Consider the following 21,241-nt stretch of genomic DNA (forward strand, 5'->3'; position numbering starts at 1 on the left):
AGTGCTCACTTGTCTATGCCAAGAAATATGGAAGATAGCTTCCTGGCCAATCAACTGGAAGAGACCTATATTTATGTCTATTTCCAAGAAAGGTAATCCAACCGAATGTGGAAATTATCGAACAATATCATTAATATCACATGCAAGCAAAATTTTGCTGAAGATCATTTAAAAACAGCTGCAGCAGTATATCAACAGGGAATTGCCAGAAATTCAGGATGGATTCAGAAAAGGATGTGGAACTAGGGATAGTTATCATTGCCGATGTCACACGGATCCCGGCTGAAAGCAGAGAATATCAGAAGGATGTTTACCTGTGTTTTATTGACAAAGCAAAGGCATTTGACTGTGTGGATCATAGCAAATTATGGATAACATTGTGAAGAATGGTCCCAGAACACTTAATTGTGCCCATGAGGAACCTGTGCACAGATCAAGAGACAGTTGTTCAGACAGAACAAGGGGATACTGAATGGTTTAAAGTCAGGAAAGGTGTGCGTCAGGGTTGTACCCTTTTGCTATACCTATGCTGAGTAAATAATTCGAGAAGCTGGACTGTATGAAGAACAAGGCATCAGGATTGGAGGAAGACTCATGAACAACCTGCATTATGCAGATGACACAACCTTGCTTGCTGAAAGCAAAGAGGACTTGAAGTGCTTACTAATGAAGATCAAAGACCACAGCCTTCAGTATGGATTATACCTCAAAATAAAGAAAACAAAAATCCTCACAACTAGACTAATAAGCAACATCATGGTCAATGGAGAAAAGGTTGAATTTGTCAAGGATTTCATTTTACTTGGATCCACAATCAACAGCCATGGAAGCAGCAATAAAGAAAAAAAAAACATTGCATTGGGCAAATCTGCTGCAAAGGACCTCTTTAAAGTGTTGAAAAGCAAAGATGACACCTTGAAGACTAAGGTGCGCCTGACCCAAGCCGTGGTATTTTCAGTCGCATCATATGCATTTGAAAGCTGGACAATGAATAAGAAAGACCAGTGCAGAATTGATGCCTTTGAATTGTGGTGTTGGTGAAGAATATTGAATATACCATGGACGGCCAAAAGAACGAACAAATCTGTCATGGAATAAGTACAGCCAGAATGCTCCTCAGAAGCAAGGATGGCAAGACTGCATCTTACATAATTTGAACATGTTGTCAGGAGGGATCAGTCCCTGGAGAGGGACATCATGCTTGGTAAAGTACAGGATCAGCAGAAAAGAGGAAGACCGTCAACAAGATGGATCGACACAGTGACTGCAACAATGGGCTCAAGCATAACAACGATTGTAAGGATGGCGCAGGACCAGGCAGTGTTTCGTTCTGCTGTGTGTAGGGTTGCTTTGAGTTGGAACCGACTCGATGGGACCTAACAACAACAACCCTTCAACTAAGTATGTCAGTTGTTAACTTTGGCCGCAATTGAGCTTTCAATCTCTCTCTCTCTCCATATATATATATGACCTAAGCCATAGTGTTTTTAATCACCTTATGTGCATGTGAAAGCTGGACAATGAATAAGGAAGACCAAAGAAAAATTGACACCTTTGAATTATGGTGTTGGTGAAGAATATTGAATATACCATGGACTGCGGGAAGAATGAACCAATCTGTCTTGGAAGAATGCTACGGAATGCTACTTAGAAGCAAGGATTGTGAGACTTTGTCTCACATGCTTTGGACATGTTATCAGGAGGGACCAGTTCCTGGAGAAGGCTGTCATGCTTGGTAAAGTGGACAGTCAGCGAAAAAGAGGAAGACCCTCGACAAGAAGAATTGACACAGTAGCTGCAATAATGGGCTCAAGCATTGCAACTATCATGCAGATGGTGTGAGACTGGGCAGTGTTTTGCTCTGTTGTACATGGGGTTGCTATGAGTTGGAACTGACTCGATGCCACCTAACAACAACATACATACATATATACATATATATATATATATATATATATATAAAAAACGCTCACACACCTATGAGCCTATTTTACTCAAATAATGTGCACTTTTTGCATTTGTTTGTCAGCTGTGCTTCCTGCCTACCACCCCCCCACAAGGCACCCTCACAAATGCCATGTCTTAGTTATCTAGTGCTGCTATAAAAGAAATAACACAAGTGGATGGCTTTAACAAAGAGAAGTTCATTTTCTCACAATAAAGTAGTATGAAAGTCCAAATTCAGGGTGTCAGCTCAAAGGGAAGGCTTTCTCTCTCTGTTGGCCTACTCATGAATCTTCCCTCAGACTAGGAGGTTCTCCGCACAGGGGCCGCAGCTCCAAAGGACACGCTTTGGTCCCAGCACTGCTTTTTTGGTGGTGTGAGGCCCCATTTTCTGCTAGCTTCCCTTTCCTTCTATCCCTTGAAAGATAAAAAGTAGTGCAGGCCAGAGAAACTCCCTTTACATTGGATCAGGGATGTGACCTGGTAAGGGTGTTATAATCCTACCCTAATCCTCTTTAGCATAAAATTACAACCACAAAATCGAGAGCAACCACAGAAGTGTGGGAATCATGGCCTAACCAAGTCAATACACACATTTAGGAGGGGACATAATTCAATCCATGACATTCTACCCTTTGGCCCCCCTCAATCACGTTCTTACAATGTGCAAAACATATTCACCCTTCATATCATAGCAAAAGTCTTAACTCAGAGTCCAAAATCCAAAAACTCCTCTTCATCTGTGAAATATAGAATACAAGTTATCTGCTTCCAAAGGTGCCACAGCAGAACAGGTACAAGCTAGACATTTCCATTACAAATGGGAGAATCTGGAGGAAAAAAGGGATAACAGGCACCAAGCAAGTCAGCAGAATACATTACAGCAACCCTCAAAGCTTTGAAAATAATCCTCTGTTCTCTGACACAATTTACACAATGGCTGTGCCCTCCAGACTCCAGGTATTGGCCACACTCTCCAGATTCTGAATGGAGGACCCTCAGCCCGGGGCTTCAACTCCACCTTCCAGGCCCACTGGGATAGGAACTCTGCTCCCTCAGCTTTAGGTCCATCATTCTCCTAGTCCATCTGGGTGGCGACTCCACCCTTAAAAACACCAGAGGCCATGGCTCCACGCTTTGAAACCTCTGAGGTCACGGCCATACCTTTTGAGACTGAAACAGCTTGGCTTCTTGTGTTCCTTGTCTCTTACAGCTTCTGTTTCCTGGCTTCTTGGCCTCTTGGCTCCTCTGGCCTCATGCCCACATCTGCCCTACTGGGGCAAATGTTCCAAAGCTCGGTAGTTCCACTGATAAGTGCCCAGAGGCACCCCACTCTACCAGGAAGCCTCCTGTGCACAGGAACTCAGCTCTCTTGCTTTGGGGGTTGGCTCCAGCGCTGTCTGGTACTGATCTCCTGGTTCTCCTGCTGCTGGTTCTCTGCCACTGCAGGTTCTCTGCTGCTGCTGGCCCTCTGTTGCTGCTGCTCCTCTATCTAGTCACAGTTTCAAAACCACTTCTACATTTTAGGTATCTGTTAGAGCAGCACCCCACTCTCAGTACCAAATTCTGTCTTCGTTATCTATTCCTGCTATAACAAGAAATACCACAAATGGATGGCTTTAACAAAGAGAAGTTTATTTTCTCACAGTAAAATAGTATAAAAGTCCAAATTCAGGGTGTCAGCTCCAAGGGAGGATTTTCTCTGTTGGCCTTCTCATCAATCTTCCCCCAGACTGGGAGCTTCTCTGCACGGGGACCCTGGGTCCAAAGGATGTGCTTTGCTCCCAGCACTGTTTTCTTGGTGGTATGAAGTCTCCACTCTCTGCTAGCTTCCCTTTCCTTTCATCTCTTGAGAGATAAAAAGTAGTACAGGCCACACCCCAGGGAAACTTCCTTTACATTGGATCAGGGATGTGACCAGATAAGGATGTTATAATCCCACCTTACTCCTCTTTAGCATAAAATTACAATCACAAAATGGAGGACAACCACAAAATCCTGGGAATCATGGCCTAACCAAGTTAATATACACATTTGGGGGTGGGGGGGGGGCATACATATGCACAGAGACATGCAAGTTTTTCAGAATCATCTGAAAGTCAATTGCAGATATCATAAGACTTCAACCTTAAATAGTTCAGCATGCCTCTTTTAAGACTATGACATCCAGAAAATTAACCTCAATATCCTCAAATATACAGCCCATATTTAAATACTTCAATTCTCTCCAAAATGTCTTTTATAGCTGTGTTCATATATTTATTCAACTGAGGCTGTAATCAAGGTTTATGCATTGCACTTGGTTGTGTCTCTTTAGTTTTCTTTCACGTAGAACAGTCCCATATAACTCCACCTTTTTTGCTTTTTGTGACATTGGTTTTTTTGAGGAGTCCAGGCCAAATGTCTTGTAGAATGTCCCACATTGTGGACTTCTCTGATTATTCCCTCATGGTTAGATTCAGTTAAACATTTTCGGCAAGAAAAGTACATAGGTGTTATTTTGTATTTCTATTTCATTATTATTATTTTTTTATTTCATTATATTATGAGACATGTAATGTCCTGTTGTCCCACTACAGTGGTGACTAGCAGGCCTCTCCACTGGAAATGAGCATTTCTACCTTTGTAATCTGTGTGGTAAAACTTTGAGGTGGTGTAAATATCCAGTTCTCCTCAAATCAACGGTTTTGAGATCAGCTAGGAACAGAAAAAGGCCTTAAACAACAAGCTGTGTCAGTTAAAATTTTCTAGAAAAAGAATAACGTTGACTGTAAAGCATTGCTTATCCCACTTAATAGGGCAGTTAAAGTTTAAGAGCAATGGCTTCCACTTCTTCCTAATCCTCTCGCATATGGTTGCTTTTCAGGTCAACCAGCCAAAGCCAGACCCCCGCTCAAGTGCTGTGAGACAATCAGTGACCTGAAGTTGAGCCAGAGTTCTGAAACTCATGTCAAGGAACCAAAAGATTCATGCCAAGGAACTAAAAGTCATCAGTGACAGCTGGCCTTACATCATCAGTGACAGCCGAGCCCATTTCAGAAACGTGGGGTCCATCAGCTATTTCCATGCCAATTCCTTGCCTGGCCCCACAATAAATATGCATGCTATTTTCCAGAAATTTAAGAGTATGTATGACTTCCTGTTTCCTGTGTAGCATAAAACTTTCTCCAATCCTTTGTTCAGAGAGACAGTGCTTTGAGAGTGATCTCCCTGTCCCTTTACTTGTCACAAGTAATAAACCACGCCTTGCTTTAAATTCATTTGACTCTAGTTATTCTCAACGAGCGTACAAGCAGTGAACCTACTGCATTTGGTAACAGCTTTAGCATTCATTGATGATCCTTGTCTGAATCAATTATTTCATTGGTGGTTGTAAAGTGATGATTTTATAATTTATCTCTCGTTTCTTCTAAATTTATTAGTGGATGTTCTTCCAACTCTTTTTTTGTATCACAATTCACTCACATTCTTTATTTTTTATTCAATGTATTATTATCCATGGTTACCATTACTCTTTTAGATTCTTAAATTGTCCCAAATTTAGAGATGAGTTTATTTTTTTAATTTATTATTATAATTTTGGGGGAAAATATACACAACAAAACATGCACGAATTCAACAATTTCCACATGTACAATTCAGTGACATTAGTTACACCCTTCAAGTTGTGTCACTTTCTTGACAATCTTTTCCAAGCTATTTCACCATCATCAACACAAATTCAACCATCCTTAATCTTCTCATTTATCGTTTTGAGTTGCTGTTGTCAATTTGATCACATATAGATAATTCTCTGAAAGAGTATAATGCTTAACGCAGATGTTCTTTTCTAGTTGGGCTAAACTATTATTTGGTTCACAGATGACTTCAGTGGATAGTTTTGGGTCAAAGTTTAAAGATTTCTTCAGGGTAATAGTTTCAGAGGTCATCCAGCCTCAATGGCTCCAGAAAGCCTGGGTTCCATGAGAATTTGAAATTCTGTTGGAGATGCATTTATTTTTTAAGGGAACAAAAATATGTTCCCCTACTTATATTCTAATCTTTATCTCAGTGTTTTTCAAAGTTAGATTGTAGTAACTTTTGCATCAGAATCACTGGAGGCACATGCTGAAAATGAAGATGCGAGGATCTCATATCAGGTCTGTTCGATCAGAATCTCGGTGGTGTCACTGTGAATCTTAGAGGGGCATGGTTTTTCACTCTATTATGGAGAAAGAATAATTTAATGAATCCTCATTCACCCATCCCAGCTTCAACAACTACAGGCAGTCCCCGGGTTACTAAAGTCTGATTTATTTATGACCTGTAGTTACAAACCAGCTCCCGTAAAGCTGATTATATCAAAAATTTAAGGGTATCTACAATCATTCATAATAACAAACGGGTGCTACTTTGTGATGCACATAAAAACTTTATTATTACTGTATTATTGTATTAAAGATGTTTTAGTGTATATGGAAGTGTTTCTTTAATGTTTTTTTATGCATAGAAAGGTACACTATATACTAAGACAAATGTTTGACTGACATCAGCTATGAACCCTACCTAGTTGTTCCAACTTAAGTACAAATTTGATTTAAAGACAGATTTAGGAATGGAACTTGTTTGCAATCCAAGAACTGCCTGTATTAACTTGTTGCCAATTCTCTTTCATCTACTCCTTCATCCACCACACACATATACTTATTTTGCTGGAGTATTTTATAGCAAATCAGAGACCTCGGGTCATTTCACCTGTAAGTAATTCAGCATGCAGCTCCAGTGGATAAGGACTTAAAAAAATTATAACCAAAGTATACTCATTCTTAACAAAACTAACAATGATTCCTTTATATCATTTAATATCCACTCCATATTCAGATTTTAGCGATCATTCCAAAAATGCCTATTTTACAGTTGGTTTGGAATTAAGATCCAATTAGTCAAAGAAATCTATACGCTGCATTTTTAAATTCTCTTTTAAGCCACTATATTCTCCTTCCTCTGTGTGTGTTTTTTTCTACCTGCCTTTTTTTTTTTTTTTGTAGTTATTGAAGATACTAGGTCCTTTTTCCTACAGTGTGAACCACTTTCTAGATTTAGTTGATGACTTCATCATGATGTCATTTGCCATGTTCCTCCATCCCCTATGTTTTCTGTAAACTATTACAGATTATATCTAGCGACTTGATTATATTCTCAGGCAAGAATATTGCAGGCAGTGCTCTGCACTCCCTACTGTATTCCACTGTGAGACACACCATGTCTGGCTGTCACATATCTAAGCATGGGGTGTTAAGATTAGTAAGTGAGTTAGGGTGGTGTCATTGAGATCCCTCCTTTACAAAGTTTCCCATTAGCCTTTCATCTCACATCTTCACCATCCATTGACAACTGTTGCCTAGATGGAATGGCCAGTTTTTAATCAAGCTCCCCAAATATCTCTCTTTGTTGGGTGCTGTGTAGTCCATTTCGACTCATAGTGACCCTACAGGATAGAGTAGAACTGCTCCATAAAGTTGCCAAGGCTGTAAATTTTATGGAATCAAGTACCACACCTTTTTCCCATGGAATGGCTGGGTTTGAACTGCCGACGTTTCAGTAAGAAGCTGAGTGCTTAACCGGTGTACCACCAGGGCTCCTTAGATATCTCTTAGCATACTAAAAATTACAAATCATTGGCTTAAATAAAATTGTTTCTCAAATGCTTCTAAAGCTTCCTCAGTCACCAGACCTTCTGAGAAGTGGTGCAGTGTAACAAGTGGGAACTGGATATTCTCCGTTCCAGTTCTTATTCCGCAACTAAATTCCTGTGTGACCCTGGGCAACTTTATTGCCCTCTATGGCCTTTTTTTATGGCCTTTATTTTTTTCCACCTGAACAGGCATGGATATAGTGAACTCTAAAGGCTCTTCTTGCCCTAATTTTCTTTTTTTTTTTTCGGAATTTAGGTCATTGTTAAAACTTCATGAGAAAGGATGGACAATTACAAGGCATCCATTATAACTGCCCCATGACCTTACCTGACTGGTCACCAGAGTGACTTTTAATCAGGAGACAGATAAGCTAATGATTTCCATGAAAGGAGCTACAGAAAGGACCTTAACAGCCACAATACTGACTCACTTACTACTTCCTGAGGGACTTTATTAGGAAAGCCTGCTGGGTTAGGTTCTTGGTCAAATGCCTGCTCCATCACTATGTATGTCAATGTCCTTGGACATGATATTTTATCCTTATGAGCCTTGGTCACCTCATATTTCTGGAACAATAAAAATTCACCCCCACGGTAGTCAAAACAGTCTGGTACTGGCACAATGGCAGACACATACGCCAATGGAACAGAATCAAGAACCCAGATGTAAATCCGTATACCTATGGTCAGCTGATTTTGACAAAGGATCAAAGGTCATTAAATGGGAAAAGATGGTCCTTTAAACAAATAGTTCTAGAAAAACCAGATCGTCATTCTGTAAAAAAATGAACAGTGCCCATACCTCACACCATGCACAAAACTAACTTAAAATGGTTGAAAGACCTAAATATAAAACCTAAAATGATAAAGATCATGGAAGAAAAAGTAGGAACAATGCTAGAGGCCCTAATACATGGCATAAATAGAATACCACAACTAACAATGCACAAACACCAGAAGATAAACTAGATAACTGGGAGATCAAAAAATTAAATAATTATGCTCATCAAAATAATTCACAAAAAGAATAAAAAGAGAACCTACGGACTGGGAAAAAAACCTTGGCTATGACATATTCAACAAGGGCCTAATCTCTAAAATATATAGACTATTCCAACACCTCAATAACAAAAGACAAACAATTCAGTTAGAAATGGGCAAAGGATATGAACAGACATTTCACCAAAGAAGAGATTCACCCAGCGAACAGACAAATGAGGAAATGCTCATGATCTTTAGTCGTTAAACCGGTTGCCGTCAAGTTGATTCTGACTCATATCAACCTTATAGGACAGAGTGGAACTGCTCCATAGGGTTTCCAAGGAGCGGCAAGTGGACTTGAACTGCCTACCTTTTGATTAACAGCCGAGCTCTTAACCATTGTGCCACTAGGGCTCCATTTAGCCATTAGAAAATATAAATCAAAACTACTATATGAGATACCATCTTAGCCTGACAGAAAATAACAAATGTTGAAGAGGTTGTGGGGAGATTGGAACTCCTGTGCCGGTGGGAATGTAAAATCATACAACCACTACGAAAATGATATGATGCTTCCTTAAAAAGCTAGAAATAGAAATACAATACAATCCAGCAATCCCACTCCTAGGAATATATTCTAGAGAAATAAGAGCTGTCACACGAGTACACATATACACACCTATGTTCATTGCCCCATTTTCTGTAATAGCAAAAAGATGGAAACAACCTAAATGCCAATCAACAGATGAATGGATAAACAAGTTATGATATATACACAGAATGGAATACTATGCAATAATTAAGACCAATGACGAATTTGCAAAACATATCACAACATGAATGAATCTGGAGGACATTATGCTGAGTGAAATGAGTCAATCACAAAAGGACAAATATGGTACTAGATCATTATTATAAAAACTCAAGAAAAGGTTTACACACAGAAAAAAACAATCTTTGGTGGTTACAAGGAAGGGGAGAGGTGGGGAGAGCAAATCACTAACTAGAAAGTAAACTAAAAAACCCCAAAAAACAAAACTCATTGTTGTCGAGTTTGACTCATAGTGACCCTACAGGACAGAGTAAGACTGCTCCATAGAGTTTCCAAGGGGTGCCTGGTGGATTTGAACTGCTGACCTTTGGATTAGCAGCCATAGCACTTAACCATTACACCACTTAGTAGACAAGTGGTAACTTTGGTGAAGGGAAAGACAACACACACTGTAGGGGAAGTCAGCACAACTTGACCAAGGTAAAATCATAGAAGTTTCCTAGACACATCCAAACACCTTGAGAGGTCAAGTTACTGGGGTGAGGGCTGGGGATCATGGTCTTGGGGGACTTCTAAGTCAATTGGCATCACATAGTTCATAAAGAAAATGTTCTACTTCCTACTTTTGTGAGTAGCATCTGGGGTCTTAAAAGCTTGTGAGCAGCCATCTAAGATGTATCTATTGATCCCATCTTGTCCCAAACAAAGAAGAGTGAAGAAAACCAAAGACAAAAAGAAAATATTAGTCCAAAGAATTAATGGATGATATGAACCACAACCTCCACCAGCCTGAGCCCAGAAAAACTGGATGGTGCCTGACTACCACCACTGACCACTCTGACAGAGATCACAATAGAGGGTGCTGGACAGAGTGGGAGAAAATGTAGAACAAAATTCAAATTCACAAAAAAGACCAGAGTAACTGGCCTGATAGAGACTGAAGAAACGCCTCAGACTATGGTCCCCGGACACCCTGCTAACTCAGAACTGAAACCACTTCTGAATTTCATCTTACAGCCAAAGATTAGACAGGCCTATAAAACAAATATGTCTGTCAGCTTGTTGTACTGTGGTGGTTGGCATGTTGCAGTGATACAGGAAGCTTTGCCACTGGTATTTCAAATATCAGCAGGGTCACCCATGGTGGTCAGGTTTTAGCACAGCTTCCAGACTAAGACAGATTAGGAAGAAGGACCTGGCAGTCTATTTCTGAAAAAATTGGCCAGTGAAATCTTATGAATAGCAGCAGAGCATTGTCTGATGAGTCCCTCAGCTTGGAAGGCACTCAAAAGATGACTGGGGAAGAGCTGCCTCCTCAAAGTAGATTCAACATTAATAACGTGGATGGAGTCAAGCTTTCAGGACCTTCATTTGCTGATGTGGTACGACTCAAAATGAGAAGAAACAGCTGCAAACATTCATTAATAATTGGAACGAGGTATGTACGAAGTATGAATCTAGGAAAATTGAAAGTCATCAAAAAGGAAATGGAATGCATAAAGATCTATATCCTAGGCATTAGTGAGCTGAAATGGACTGGTATTGGCCATTTTGAGTCAGATGACCATATAGTCTACTATGCCGGGAATGACAAATTAAAGATGGATGGTGTTGCATTCATTGTCAAAAAGAACATTTCAAGACCTATCACAAAGTACAACCCTGTCAGTGATAGGATAATATCCATACGCCTACAAGCAAGACCAGTTAATACAACTGTTATTCAAATTTACACACCAACCACTAAGGCTAAAGATGAAGAAATTGAAGAATTTTACAACTTCTGCAGTCTGAAATTGATCAAACATCCAATCAGGATACACTGATAATTACTGGCGATTGGAATGCAAAAGTTGGAAGCAAGGATTGGAAGTTGGAAAATGTGGCTTTGTTGATAGAAATGATGCTGGAGATAGCATGATAGAATTTTGCAAGACCAATGTCCTATTTATTGGCAATACGTGGACCTCACAAGATGTAATACACAGGAATCAAATCGACTACATCTGTGGAAAGAGACAATGGAAAAGCTCAGTATCATCAGTCAGAACAAGGCCAGGGGCCGACTGTGTAATAGATCACTAATTGCTCATATGCAAGTTCAAGCTGAAGTTGAAGAAAATTAGAACAAGCCCATGAGAGCCAAAGTATGACCTTGAGTATATTCCATCTGAATTTAGAGACCATCTCAAGAACAGATTTGACGCATTGAACGCTAATGACTGAAGACCAGAAGAGTTGTGGAATGACACCAAGGACATCATACATGAAGAAAGCAAGGGGTCATTAAAAAGATAGGAAAGAAAGAAAAGACAAATTGAATGTCAGAAGAAACTCTGAAACTTGCCCTTGAACGTCGGATAGCTAAAGCCAATGGAAGAAATGATGACGTAAAAGAGCTGAGGAGAAGATTTCAAAGGGTGGCTTGAGAAGACAAAGTAATGTATTATAATGACATGTGCAAAGACCTGGAAGTAGAAAACCAAAAGGAAAGAACACACTATGCATATCTCAAACTGAAAGAACGGAAGAAAAAATTCGAGCCGGGAGTTGCAACATTGAAGGATTCTATGGGGAAAATATTAAACAATGCAGGAAGCATCAAAATAAGATGGAAGGAATACACAGAGTCACTATACCAAAAAGAATTTTAGGAGGTAGAATATGATCAAGAACTGATAGTACTGAAGGAAGAGGCCCAAGCTGCACTGAAGACATTGGTGAAAAACAATGTCTCCCGGAATTGACTGAATACCAATTGAGGTGTTTCAACAAACAGGTGCAGCGCAGAAAGTGCTTACTTGTCTATGCCAAGAAATTTGGAAGACAGCTACCTGGCCAACCAACTGGAAGAGATCCAAATTTGTACTGATTCCAAAGAAAGATTATCTGACAGAACGCGGAAATTATCCAACAACATCATTAATATCACGCACAAGTAAAATTTTGCTGACAATCATTCAAAAGCAAGTGCAGCAGTACGTGGACAGAGAACTGCCAGAAATTCAAGCCAGGTTCAGAAGAGGACGTGGAACAAGAGAAATTGTTGCTGATGTCAGATGGATCCTGGCTGAAAGCAGAGAATACCAGAAAGATGTTTAGCTGTGTTTTATTGACTATACAAAGGCATTCAACTGTGTGGATCGTAACAAATTATGGATGAGATTGTGAAGAATGGGAATTCCAGAACACTTAATTGTGCTCATGAGAAATGTGTGCACAGACCAAGAGGCAGTCATTCAAAAAGAACAAGGGGATACTGCATGGTTCAAAATCAAGAAAGATATGAATTAGAGTTGTGTTCTTTCACCATACTTATTCAATCTGCATGCTGAGCAAATAATCTGAGAAGGTGGACAATATAAAGAACTTGGCATCAGAGCTGGAGGAAGCCTCATTAACCTGCTATATGTGGGTAACAAAACCTTGCTTGCTGAAAGTGAAGAGGACTTGAACCACTTACTGATGAAGATCAAAAACTGCACCATTCAGGATGGATTCCATCTTACCATGAACGAAAAACCTCACAACTGGACCAATAAGTAACATCATGATAAATGGAGAAAAGATTGAAGTTGTCAAGGATTTCATTTTATTTGGATCCACAGTCAATGTCTATGGAAGCTGCAGTCAAGAAATCAACCGATACATTGCATTGGGCAAATCTGCTACCAAAGACCTCTTTAAAGTGTTAAAAAGACAAAGATGTCACCTTGAGGGTTAGGATGCACCTGACCCAAGCCATGGTATTTTTCATTGCCTCATATTCATGCAAAACCTGGACAATGAATAAGGAAGGCTGAAGTAGAATTGATGTATTTGAATTATGGTGTTGGTGAAGAACATTGAATATACCATGGACAGTCAGAAGAATGAACAAGTCTGTCTCGGAAGAAGTACAGCCAGAGTGCTCCTTGAAGCCAGGATGGCAAGACTTCATTTCATGTGCTTTGGACAGTTACGAGGAGAGACCAGTCCCTGGAGAATGACATCATGCTCGTTAGAGGGTCAGCGAAAAAGAGAAAGACCCTCAATGAGATGGAATGACACAGTGGCTGCAACAATGGGCTCAAACTAGCAGCGATTATGAGGATAGTGCAGAACTGGGCAGTGTTTCCTTCCGTTATGAGTCGGAAGAGACTCGATGACACTTAAAAACAACATATGTTTGGACATGGAAAGAAATTACAGACATAGTGTTAGATGAAAAAGCAAATTGTCAAACAATATTCTAACTAATGTGAAAGAAAATGCTAAACAAAATACATTATTTCCATTTACATGTATTCATGTACGTGCAGAGAAAAAATGTCTCGAGGAAGATTTACTAACTAAATATCAGTGATTACCTCCAGGATGAAGAGTGGGGTGAGGAACAGGTGTTAGTGGGGAATTCTCTCTCTATATTGTTTGAATGTTTGCAGTAAGAACGTACTTATTAGAAACTTGTGCAATTAGAAATAAATGAAGAACAGGTGAGGAATATTGTTATTTTTGTTGTTGCTGTTACCACTGCTACTACTAGATCTATGACTACTGCCTTCTCCACACCGAGTGGATCCTCAGCCAGGTACTAGGGCAGGTTTTGAAGCTGTACATTATGGCGTCTCCATAGTTCAGAAAGGTTTTTCGAAGTCTAGGGAGAAAGGTCAAGTAACACACAATGTATACTTTACTCCCAAGCTGAGTAATTACTTTATAATTAATGTGTTAATGTGATTGTTGTTGGGTGTCATCGAGTCGATTTCCAACTGATAGTGATCCCATGTGTTGCACAGTAGAACTACCCCCGAGGGTTTTCTAGGCTGTAATCTTTACCGAAGCAGATCACCAGGTCTTTCTCCCCAAGAGCTGCTGGGTAAGTTTAAACTGCCAGCCTTTTGGTTAGCAGCCAAGTGCTTAACCATTTGTATCGCCAGGACTCCATGTTAACATGATAAACCAAAAAGAAAAAAAAAAACCCAAACCCATTGTTGTTGAGTCGATTCCAACTCATAGAGACCCTATGAGACAGAGTAGAACTGCCCATAGGGTTTCCAAGGAGTGGCTGGTGGATTCAAACCGCTAACCTTTTGGTTAGCAGCCGAGCTCTTAACCACTATGCCACCTGGGAATTTTCTTAGCATTGGCATTTCTGAGATTCTCTATAGCAGGATATACACATTTTTATTTTTAATTTTTATTGTGCTTTAGGCGAAAGTTTACAGCTCATGTTAGTTTCTCATACAAAAATTTATACGCGCATTGTTATGTGACCCTAATTGCTCTCTCTATAATGTGACAGCACATTCCCCCTTTCCATCCTGGATTTCCCGTGTCCATACAACCAGCTCCTGTTCCTTTCTGCCTTCTCATCTTGCCTCTGGACAAGAGCTGCCCATTTAGTCTCGTGCAGATACGTATTTTTTAAACTTTCAGAAGCTTGCCTTCTTTTCTTTTTTGTAGTTATCTTTATAAACATTAATATTAAAGTGGTTGCTATTGGATTTGGTTTTTTAAGTAAGCAGTAGCTGTACATTGGTTAGGTGTATAAACCAGGAAAGAGGGAATGTGGACGCAGTGAGTGGTGCACGCCTAGTCAGGGAAGGCAGCGGGCAATATGAGGGGTGTGGGTTATGACCAAGGAGCCCTGGTGGCTCAGTGGTTAAGAGCTCGGCTGCTAACCAAAAGATTGGCAGTTTGACTCCACCAGGCGCTCCTTGGAAATCCTATGGGGGCAGTTCTACTCTCTTATATGGTTGCTATGAGTCGGAATTGACCTGATGGCAATGTTTTTTTTATTTTTTGTTTCGGGGGCGGTAGCAGGGGGGCATTATGGCCAAGGCAATGATTCTGTTTTCTGGATCTACCTTTCCTCCTTCCACGGCTGAGGGTACCAAGGCGTCTGAGATACTTGCCCTGGACCAGATCAAAAGCGGAGGCAATTTTTAGGCTCCTGCTCAGCAGCGCTGTAGGATGCAATACCTGATTTCCCATCTGCCCCTCTTCCCACATCCCTTCTTCCTAGGTGACCTTTCTAAGGGTGGGAAGGCCCTGATGCAGGACTGTTCGTGGCAGCAGTAAGTGGAAGCAGTAGCGGGTTCTCAGACCCCGGATGCCAACGGTTCATATAGGATTGAGGCGCAGAGCAGCTGGGAGAGGGAACAAGTCCAGACTTGTCAGAAACCAGGGTTTAAATCCCACCACGTTCCCTCAAATAGCTGGGAGTCTTTGAGAGAGTCTCTTTAGGTCTCTGGGCTTCAGGTTTTTCCATCTGCCCTCTGGGTTTGGGGGAGGAGAAGGTGAGATGGGATAATGGAATGTGTTGGGAAGGCGGCACAGTCCTTCTATTTTTATTATTATTCATTGTGCTTGGCATTTGGAATATAAATGAGGTCACATTGCATCTGGCTGGCAAATACATTAGTCTGAGGGTTGCAACTTGAAAAGCTATGAGCCCAGACAGGTCTCAGTAATCTGGTGACCAAACCTGTTGCCAAGGAGTCGATTCCAACTCATAGCAATCCTATAGGACAGAGTAAGGGGGCTGGGTATGAGACAGAACAGAGTGGCGGAGACAGTGGCAAGCCACAGAGTGCACGCCCCTTTCTAAAAGGGGTCAGCCTTGACTCTGTTCCAGCTGGATGATGCCACTAGGGAATGAAGGTCCACAGGTGCCAGACGGTCTCATTAATAAAGAGAATGTAGTTTTTCCTTTTTTGTTTTAAAAAATGTTAAGCAATATTTTTAAACATTGGCAAAATAAAATAAAACACTGTACAAGTCCCCCCACACCTTATCTGGAGGTCATAGTCAGCTCTTAGGCCATCAGTCTATAACCTCTGTATCAGAAAAAATGAAAAACAAATCATCAGAAAATAATGAGGAAAAGGCTGCCATGAGTGACATAGATGTCAGAAGCCTGTCGTTTGATATAATGACCCCCAGGAGGCTTGAGGGAAGGGAAGATTTGCAAAGTAGTTAAGAGGGGAGTCAGGTCTTTGAATTACAGCTACTTCCTAGCCGTGTGACCTTGAGCAAAGCACTTTACTCCTCTAAGTCTCAGCTTACTTATCTGTTAAATGGGAGGTTTACTGTAAGGAATAAAGCAAAGAGTGCTTGCGAAGCTCTTAGCTAACCAAAAGTTACCTGGCATGGTGGAGTTGTGCAATAAATCTAACTACTGAATGAGTAAATGCTATTAAAGGTGTTTTGTGAGCCGGGAAGTGCCCCATCAAGTTAGGTGTGACCGATACATACTCCAGAGACACCTGTTTGCGTTCGGATAATTTGAATTTATGAGGAGTTTCATTTAATACCCCTCCTTTGACTTAGGAAGCCTTTCTTCACAGTTACGAGGACAGATTGTGTTTGTACCTCAAGTGCAACCACCACCCATCTGTCATTGAAGGCTTGTGTGTCGCTATGATGCTGAACAGGTTTCAGGGGAGCTTCCAGATGAAGATGGACCAGGAAGAAAGGCATGGCGATCTATTTTAGAAAATCAGCCAATGAAAATCTTATGGATCACAACGATCTGATCATGGGGATGGCGTAGGACCAGGCAGCATTTATTTCTATAGTACAGGGAGCCGCCCTGACTCGGGAGCCAACAACAATAACCTTGGATTTAGCATGGCTCATGAACAGCTGAGAGCTGCTAATTGAGAGCCACTAGGTAGTAGTAGCTACAGTTGCTAAGTTGGCATGAGCTGACCAGGGGCCCCTCCCAGAGTACTAGCGGGTTGCCAGTGTATAAAGACGAAACTCTCAGCATTATTTCCATTGTTTTCATTGCATTTAAGTTTTAAATACAAAAATATGGAACATCATATATATGCTTTGTTAACGACTGAAGCCATTATGAACTATTCATTTCATTAGTATTATGTTTCTCACTTTCACTAAATTATCGTAAAAGATAATTTGGAACAAATTACCCTTAAAGTTCTGTGTAGGGGAAGGATGGTGGGGTAGGGTGAGGAGATCAGAAGGAAAAGGACATCCCCATGTATCTCACTTACACACGGTAGTTCTTAGAGTATTTTTGCATCTTTGATCACTTTTGATCCCTCTAGGTGGGGAACTCTGGGCTCAGAGGATGCAGGAGTTGGACAAGGTCATCCAGCTAGTTAGCAGCAGAGGTGAGCCAGCACTTAGGAGTTTCCAGGTGGGAGTCTTTCTCATCCCCTCCACTGTCTCTGTAGAATTCAGAGCAGCAGGGAAGGTGGCCTGGAGAAGTGGCCGAGTTTGACCAGGTCAGCAGTCAAAGGAAACCCCACACACCGTTAGACGTGGCCTGGTGCTGGAGTGAGAGAAGCAGGACTATACCTCGGGCTGAGGTGGTGAGCACAGTTCAACAGGATGACCATGCAGTGCACGGTGAGGATCCCAATGGCCAGCAGGCTGATAGGACCGACCTGGAGGGGATGAGGAGAGGCGGGAATGGGGAGCCATACATGGATCACTGGAGCCTGAGCTCTTCTCATAATCGTGCTACCTCTGGGATGAGAGGCCCTGCCTCAACGTCCTTGTGCCCCCAGATGCATCAGCTTGAATGCATCTTAGCATCACTGCAAAGTGACCGTACAACCTCTGCTGGTATACTTCCAGTGACAGAGAACTCACTACCTCTCAGACAGTTCTATGTTTTTCCTCATCTGCCTTGAGTTCTGCCTTCTAGAGGGGCTGAAGGTAAGTCTAATTCCTTACCCACACCCTAGCCCTAACCTCCTCCAAAATCTTTGAAGACCTTCCAAGGTTCCTTTTACGACTTGGTACTTTTCCTCTAGTACAGGCTTTCTCAACAGGGGCAATATCGACATTGGGGCACCGTGATTACCTTGCCTATTGGATTTTTTTTATTGGATAATCCGCCCCTGCTGCTCTAATATGTCTAGTTTGTCAGCACTCCTTTTAAAAAGTGGGGTCCATTATGAATCATAATCTTCCAGACGTAAACAGAAGGGCATAAGGAGGGACTGTCTCTCACCTCCTTTGCTCTGGACACTTGCACCTTTATAGATGTGACCCAAGATAACATTATCTTATTGCAAAGAAACAAATGAGAGATTGAGAGCTCCAGTAGGCTCCACTAGGATGTAATCTCCATATGGGAGAGACGATTTTCTGTCTTGTTTATTTCTATATTCTCAGGGCCTAAGAATGCACATAGTAGGTGCTCAATAGTTCTCAAATGAATCATGGCCAGAGGTTCTGGTGGGAGATGCAGGGTAAAGAAATCATCTATCAACTGACTCATAAGCAAAAATCAAAGGATAAAAGAGCTACCTTCAAATGCAAATACCTCCCTGACATAGAGAATTTGGCTGAGGGCCATATGGTAATAATACTCTTCTGCAGAAATTCTAAAACTTAGAGGATTCCAGGGGGGAGTGTCTCATCTCTGGATGGGATCCTCTACAAATGGCAAGTCATGTCGGAAGAAGCAAGAGCCTTGATGTGCCTCCTTTAAACACTGGAGCCACTCACCAGGCCTGGAGACAAGGAACAATTTGCTGCAACTACATGGAAATGGTTAAAGCGCTCAGCTGCTAACAGAAAGGTCGGCAGTTCAAATAACCTGAGGCTCTGTGGGAGAAAAGGCCTGCCCCGTAAAGGTTACGGCCGCAGGAAGCCCTGTGGGGCAGCTCCACTCTGTCCTGTAGCGTCACTGTGAGTCAGAATCAACTTGACAGCACACGACAACGAATGGAAATCATACACTAGTACCAGTTGCTGCCGAGTTGATTCTGACTCATGGCAACCCTATATGCTGCCAAGTAGAATGGCTCCTGAGGGTTTTCAAGGCCCTGACCTTCTGCAAGCAGATCTCCAGCCTTTCTTCTGAGGTGCCTCTAGGTGGGTTCAAACTCCCAACTTTTGGGTTACTAGTCAAGGGCTTAAACATTTGTGCCACTCAGGGACTCTGGAAATCCTATAAAACCAAAACAAACAAACAAACAAAACCACTGCCATTGAGTCAGTTCCAACTCATCGTGACCCTATGTTTGATGTCAATTCAATTCAATAGATATCAGTTGGAACTTCCTGTGTGCCAGGCTCTCTAGCAGGCATGTGGGGAGATTTAAAGATAACTCAGACACTTCCTGCCCTCAGAGCTTTCAGTTAAGTGAGGAAGGTAGATATATGAAAAAATTAGTATGTCTCAGCTTTAAGAATTCCAGGTGAGGTATAGATATAAGTTCTAGGAAAATGCCAGGTGAAGGTGGCATTGTGATAGGAAACAGCCAAGCTTCACAGGCGAGGCAGCTCTTGGAAGTTCAGAATTGAGGTAAAGGCATTCCAGGAGAAGGGAACACATAAAGAGAGAGAGGTAAGCTGTCACAGGCAGTGTGGGGGACTGGTGACCATACCAGTTGCCATTGAGTCGACTCCGACTCACTGTGACCCCGTGTGTGTCAAAGTAGAACTGTGCTTCCTAGGTTTTCAACGCCTGATTTTTTGGAAGTAGATTACCAGGTCTTTCTCCTGAGGTACCTGTGGGTGGACTTGAACCTGCAAACTTTTGGTTAGCAGCCAAGCTCATTAACTGTTTGCACCACCTGGGATTCAGGTGATTGGTGAAGGCATCGTTATTCCTCAACTCCCAAGCCCTTTTCTCACAGGCAAAGAGGTGGTTTGAAGCAGGAGTCCCACACTCGAATGCCTTCAGGGACCAGGCATTTAATGTCAATGAATGAAATTGGTGGGATAGAATCCCTGGGGAGTGGCGGACTGTGTGTGAAGGTGGCAGTCTTTAGAATAACGGCCCATTTCCTCCAGAGAGGTTCATTTTCAGCCAGAGGCACAAAGAGGGATCTTACTTCTTTTACTCTCTTACCCAGGGTGTGCCTAATCTCAGGCCTTTGGCCTTTTGCCCAGTGGATTGATTTCAAAAAGGACTCATCACCTCCTCCCCCAAATGGGTAAACCTGGTTCCCATCCCACAGATCTCTCTTACCAATAAAAAAAGCCAAACTCACTGCTGTCAAGTCGTTTCCGACTCAGAGCAACCCTATAGGACAGAGTAGAACTGCCTGATAGAGTTTCCAAGGAGCGCCTGGCGGATTCAAACTGCCAACCTCTTGGTTAGCAGCCGTAGCACTTAACCACTACACCACCAGGGTTTCCCCACTTACCAATACCAAAAAAAAAAAAAAAAACCAAACCCATAAAAAGCATTTTTCATGGCAGTGGAAGCCCCAGGAGCCCTGCGCCAATGTTGCGTTTTGACAAGTGGATCAAGATTTGCATCATCCTGTGGTGGGGAGGTTAGGGAGACAAGAGAGTGCAGTTAGCGGGAAGGGAAGGGAGGCCCAAAGCTCATCTTCCTTTTGGCTTCTCCAGTGCCGCCTGTTGGAAAGAGAGAAGAAACCAGTTGAAGTTCATGATCACTCGTACAACTCTCAGGTCCAGGGGTCTGTTCTGTAGCGTCTGATCCTCGGCTGGTGCTAGTTCAGATGACTCAACAAATATTTATTTATGACACAGTAGGCCCTAATGAACAATTAATAAAAATTGCTATCATTCTGGATAACTCCTTAGTGCCAGTTTATTCATTAAGCTTTCCAATGATCCTTTCATGAATTATTCAATCAACAAATATTTCTTGAGACCTATTACGTGCCTGGCATTTAGATAGACAATGAAGAAATTAATAATATTTGCCACAATTTACAGAGTACTGATTAGCACCAGGTCATTTATTAATCTACTCACTAGAAAAAAGTAAAAACTTCTTCCCACAGGTAGACTATTTACTAGTTCTGATTCACTCCTTCACTCATTTACTCAGTCATTATTCATTGGGAACTTATTCTGTGCTGTGCACTAGGTAAAATTTAATAACAATCACTACTGTGCATATGGAGTCCCTGGGTGGTACAAAC

At 41.6% G+C, this 21,241-nt stretch overlaps 1 pseudogene; it reads right to left on the minus strand.

Moving 5' to 3' along the window:
- LOC126067215 (proton-coupled amino acid transporter 3-like) overlaps positions 1-21,241 on the minus strand; it is a 44,921-nt pseudogene that overhangs the window by 17,496 nt on the left and 6,184 nt on the right.

Source organism: Elephas maximus, chromosome 2, assembly GCF_024166365.1.
Source record: "Elephas maximus indicus isolate mEleMax1 chromosome 2, mEleMax1 primary haplotype, whole genome shotgun sequence".
Lineage (NCBI taxonomy): Eukaryota > Metazoa > Chordata > Mammalia > Proboscidea > Elephantidae > Elephas > Elephas maximus.